The following is a 6,000-nucleotide window of genomic DNA, read 5'->3' on the forward strand; positions in this document are numbered from 1 at the left end:
GTGCGAGGACAATAAGCAGTTCCTTGCTGCAAGGCTGGAAAAAATGATCGTACTAGCCACCATCCACAGCAGCATGAAGTGAGGGGTGGTATTTTTTTAAAATTTGTTACATTTTTTTTTTTTTCAGAGGGGGTAGAGAATTATGAAACAACAGGAAGAAAAACAGGGCTTACAATGGAAAGCAAGACTCAGTCTGAACAGCTGAGATGTCTCAGCCTCTCCATGATGAGTCCTATTTTGAAAACAATCAATGGAAAGAAATTAGGAGGTGTTGACAGCCAACGTGTAGTCAGCCCGCCCACTCAAGGTATCTAACTTAGGTGTTGCTCCTGCTCCGGTCTCTAAGTTCAGGAGAAGGATGAGCAATCCCTACGCCTACGCCGTGGGGCTGCCGCAGCCGTCAATGGAGGGGAGACGCCGCGGCACTGAAATGAGGTACCTAGAGTAAGTTTTACACCTCTGTGAGATCCGTTCTGTGGGCGAGTGGGTTTTACACCACATCGCCGGGTTGTGTGGGGCTTATCCCGACTATCCCACGTGATAAGGACAGGGTTATTTTACGTAGCTCACACTGTGGTTTACACCACTTCCCCAAAGGTGCTGAAGAGGAGCTGCCCCGACTTCCTAATGACTGAGCTCAGTTTAATGGAGGAAGAAGAGGAAAGGAGAAGAGAGACCAAAGGAAGGAGATAGAGACAGGAAAGGAGCTTGGTGTTTGTATTTGGTGCTGGAGAAAGGCAGAGCCTCAGGGTACGCAGGGCTTGCATAATTCGCCTTTCCGCCCCTGGCACTGGCAGGGAAAATGCTTTCCAAGGATGAGTAAAACCCTGACAGAGCCAGCGGCTCCAGGGGAAAGGGAAGGTGTCACCTGGGGAGCAGGCATTTGGTGGGACCTGCCAGACTTTCTCTGGGAACCACCCCCCTCTGCCTGTTCTCTCTCCGTCAGAGGGATTCCCCCAGCCCCTCACCACCTCCTTCATCTCACCCATTCCTGGCAGAAACCTGGCAGAGAGGATGGGGAAGGGGGACCAGCATGCAGACACACGCAGAGGGCAGAGCCTGACAGCGGCAGAGAGGGAGGGGGCTCGTGCCGGCTGTGCCTTCCTGCCCCAAGCTTTGAGGTGAAGGAGAAGGCAAAGGCATTTCACATCTCTGCGGATGTGCAGCTCGAGCAGGATTCAACGAGAAAAGGCAAGGCTGGGGGGCACTGATTTCCCAGCACTTTCCCATGTGCATACAGGTTCCTGCATCAAGTGGGGAGGAGGGGATGCAGCCTTCCCTGATCATACTATCGTATATTTCTCCCCCACCCCAACCCCCAAGTTTAGGGTAGAAGGGAACAATTTCCTTACACTGGCAACCATCCATTATGTCTATGGATCTGTTCCCCACCCCATTCCCCCTCTCTTTCCTGTTTTGATGAAAGGAAAAAATGTTCTGCTTTCCTTCTTTATTTTTCCAGACTGGTGAATAGCACTCAAAAGGAATTTCTCTCCCTCCCCCCTTCCCCTCTCCCAGTATAATAAATATATACGTATGTGTGTGTGAATACACCACACATTGCAGGTCATCTGTTGTTTTTCAAAAGGCATATACTATTTTTGTTTCCAAATGGATTAGGTGGGCAGCGGTCCCCCTTTCCACTGACACCACCCCAAACACTGCTTCCCCTGTCCTCGCCCTCTGCCACTCACCATGTCCCCATCCTTTGCCCCTGGGTCCGCAGCGAGCGGCGGTGGCGGTGGCAGCAGCAAGAGAAGGAAGCTTTGCTGAGCTGGAGTAAAAATAGCCCCAGCAGTTACTCAGCTCAGAACGTAACATGACTCATGATGAAATGAAGATGAGGGTCGAAAACCAAGAGCAAGCGGCTCTCCCCCCCTGGCCCCCGCCACCTGCTGTTGCTGCTCATGTCACAGAGCAAAACCCACTCAAAGTGCTCCTGGCTGGGGGTCAGGGCATCAGCCAAGATGGAAAGCCCCGCTTGTGCTACCTGCAAGAACTGGTCCTCTTGCCTGCACCCATCTAGTGGTACTGACACCAGCAGCAGGCAGATTTGGTGATGCTGCAGCCGACTTTCAGCTCATTTACCTCCCTTCAGCTGCAGGCCCTGAGCAAAACTGACATCTCAGTGATACAGTGCGATGAAGCACTCTGCAGTGGCACCCTTGCACCAGCAGCTGGCTTGCAGCAGCACAAATTCAGCCAGGCAGCCCAGTTTTCTGTGCCTGCCGTGGCCTGAGCCTGAGGAGATGAGGGAGGTCGTGCCCACCCGTAGCCCACCCCGCACCCCACCCCCGTCGCTGGGCAGGGTGCCCCGCATGCCGCGTGGGGGACAACTTGCTCCCTGGGGTGGGTGGGTGGGAGAGCAGCACGCCTGGCCTGGCAGGAGGCAGGCCGCTGCTATCTTCTGGCCTGTGTAATAAAGGAGGGAGTTTAAAAATAGACTTTGAGCTGCAATGCCGGAAAGGCAGCGAGACGTATAGAGCGGGTGTGTATTTATCCTACACGCCCTGTGTCTGACGCCCCGCTGCCACAGGGACCTGCCCCGAAGCGGGGGCACCGCTCACTGCTCACGGGCGCTCGCCGAGGGGCCCCGTGCCCGTCCTTGCCTGCGAATGCAGGGCTGAGGGGAGCCTGGAGCCATGCCTCACAGGTGCCAGGGGTGCTCAGAGGTGCCCGCCCGCCGCCCCATCCCAAAGCCATTCAGAACTGTGGGACCTGCACTGCTCCCCCATGCCAGACCAACATGCTCTGTGGCTCCTCCACCCCCGTATATCCAGACAAAGTGGCATCTCTCAGGACAAAGCCTTTCAATAGATCCCCTGCCCTCTGCCCTCCCCCGAACAATGAGAAATCAAGGAATATTGTCCGAGCTGAATAAAAAGATCTAAATTTAGAGTGTCTGATGTGTTCTTGGTTTCCTGCCATAACTCCCCTCCTCCCCATCCTCCCTCTTCATTGCTTGCTTAGCCTTATGCACAGAAAGGTTTCTGATGGGGTGAGATCACCACCAAGACCCTGTCTCCCCAGTGATGAGACAGAGGGGAATTCCAAGTTTGACTCTAGTCTCTGTTTTTGTAAGGCAGGGAGGAGGGGAGCACACTGGTTTTTTTCCTCAGCAGCTTAGATGTGCAGAAAATGGAGGGAAACCTAAGATCAGGAGAGAGGAAACTTTCTCTCCCACTTCAGCCTCCTCATGTTATGGCCCTGACCTGCCCCAAACACTGTCCATATGTTTCCATCTGCTCATGGCATCCTCTCCTACAGCTCTGCCATGGCAAGTCCTCAGAGCAGCTCTGCCCCTGTGCTGCTCCAGCCCAGAAACTCAAGCCTTTAGGACGCTCACTGCCATCCAGCTTCCCCCAGGCAGATCTGGCCAGAAGCAAAAAGCTCAGAAAGAACAAATAGAGGCAGAAAAAAGCCTGACACAACCCCAGAAAAAGCCCAGAGGGGAGGGAGAGGAGGGGTGTTACCCAGCAGGGTACTCCCGATGTTTAAACAAGGGACTCCCTTGCGTTCGTGCCTGATAAGTCTGGGTGTCAGGGGAATCTATTCATTTGTCTTCCTTTTTAAACAAAAAGGCCTTCCCATAACCACAGTGAGGAGGGAGCCAACACCTCTTGACAAATAGACATGTCTTAAGTGCACACATGGGAATCCTTTCAGCCTTGCTCCTGGAGAGGAAAAAAGCCTAGACTGCGTACTGACCACATTGCTCAGTGTCAGTGGAAAGGGAAGCATGGGCCAGCAGCACTTTCTGCACAGAGATGGACACCAGCAGCTAACTCATGCTTGCCAGCATGTCTGCAGGGTGTCTGGAGGTGCAGAGATCCTTTCCAATAGTGGAATCCAGGTAGGTGGGCTGGGAGACTGACTCAAAAGCAAGGAAAACTTTTCTCACCCTCCTTTGGCTTCAAACAGTGTCTCCCAAGAGCCTCCCCAGCTTGGTCACTGAGCTGACTAGCAGGTGGAGCGGGACTTTGAGACCAGCCAGGCCCTCCCTGCTTCACTCTCTTTCCCTGGCTGCATAATCTGTCTGGGGGGATTATGAGTCTTTTTTATTACTATTATTACTAGTTTCCCTTTTGCCAAGCGTTTGGGGACAGGCTCTTTAGAATGACAGCACACCAAGCGTGCCAGAGCCATTGCTGGGACAGGAGAGGGGAAGGAGCAGCACTAGGTGCTCACAGGAAGGGGGAGAATAGCCAGAGCCCAGACAACATAGTGTGAGCCAGCAGAGAAGCCAAGCAGGGTTGGACCCACTGAGGCACAGAGAAATGCTCCCCTTCCTTCCCTCTCAGAAAGAGTGAACAGCACATGGGACTGAGAAAGTGAGAGGGAGAGCCGGGACCCGTTTGCTGCTGGAGAGTGAGTTTAGTGCCCATTCCCAGCTCGAAGGGATTGGCAGCACTGGAGGCTGGGGAATGGAAAAGTTCAGTTCTCCAGTTCCATGTGCAGCTGCTGCCAGAAAGCATCAGACTAATGGATGCAGCAGGGTGGGAAGGGAAAAACCAGCACCAAGGCCCCTGGAGAGGAGGCTTGTGACCAGCAAGAAGAGGGCTGCTCCACAAGAGGGGACACTCCAGGCATGCTTCCAGTCCAGGTGTGACCCTGCTGTTCCAGGTACAGTCCCTCTGTACCTAAGCAGAGACAGAGATGGGACTGGAGATGAAGTGACCCACAAAGCAGGTATAGAGTCTGTCTAAGAAAACTGGTCAGGACAGCTGGAGACGGGAAAAGGCATTGCTATACCTCCAGAACAACTGGGGGTAAATTGAGCATAACATCACGGTGTGTTCTCACACCTCGGGGAGGTCTGGGCTCCGTGGATGGCTCCTTGTAAAATGCCCTGGCTGCTGTGCTTGGATAACATGCACCAGGGTCATGGAACTGGGTGAGGATGGTGGCACAGGACCAGTTTAAGGTCACAATGTGGGGACAGGGGACTTGGAGCCAGGTTGGGATCATAACTTGGAAGCAATGCAGGCACATGAATCTGCTTTAGAGACACAGAGATGAAAAAGGCTCCCAGAGGCAGGCAGACGTGGGGAGGGCTGCCAAGCCCTCACTGCGGAGAGGCCAGGGAGTGGGAGGGGGCAAGGGAAAGCCAGTGCTGAGAAGCCACAGGGACAGAAAAAGGAATGCAGTAGTACCCTAAGGTCGCTAGGGAAGCAGTGGGGTGCAAGGTCTGTGGCTTTCACCCAAGAAGGAGGTGTGGGTCTGGGTCACACATGGCCCCAGGACCAGGCTCCAGCACAGCTCGGGACTGAGGAGAGCTCAGCTCAGGCCAAGCACACCCCCAGCATGGTCCCACAGGTGATCAACACCACGAAGGTGACAACAGGGACAGATTCCAGTCACAGCCTCAGACAAGTGAAGATCCAGTCAGGAGCAGCAGGAGACAGGGCTGAAGACACGGCTGCAGCACAGGTCCAAGGTGCATCCTGGAGACCAAGATACCACCAGCTAAAGGCTGGAGTCCACTTGGAACAACCGGTCAGGAAACCAGGACATCTGGGGACAAGGCTAGGCACAGATGCACCTACAACATAGCTCAGGCCAGGAGCAGGTACCTGGACCTGAGCTTAAATTGAGCTTATACGGGGTGAAGGTCCCAGGTGAGCCTGCTTGGGGCCATTGAGCTTCACCAATGTGCCCATGGCACTGCCAAGCATTAGCCATCCCCATGGCAGGATATTTCCGGCCTCTTTAGGGTGTGGGGCCTGTAAATTTGTCCCTCGTGAGGCTCACCATCTGGGCAGGATGTTGATTACCTAAACCAGCCAGAGGGAAAAGAGGCTCAAAAGCCAGGACACACCTGAGCAACACGTAGTCAAGCTGAACTATCCTTGCCTGGCCTCATCCTTCTTTCACTCACTCTCCCTTACTCTCTGGAATGACAATGCAAGACACTGCCTCCATCTCTGAAACCTATGCCAAGAAACTTTTATTTTTAAGTTCACAAACAATGACCTAGCAGCTGGTCCAAGGCTTTTTTTT

The sequence above is a fragment of the Corvus moneduloides genome, chromosome 4, assembly GCF_009650955.1.
Source record: "Corvus moneduloides isolate bCorMon1 chromosome 4, bCorMon1.pri, whole genome shotgun sequence".
Taxonomy (NCBI): Eukaryota; Metazoa; Chordata; class Aves; order Passeriformes; family Corvidae; genus Corvus; species Corvus moneduloides.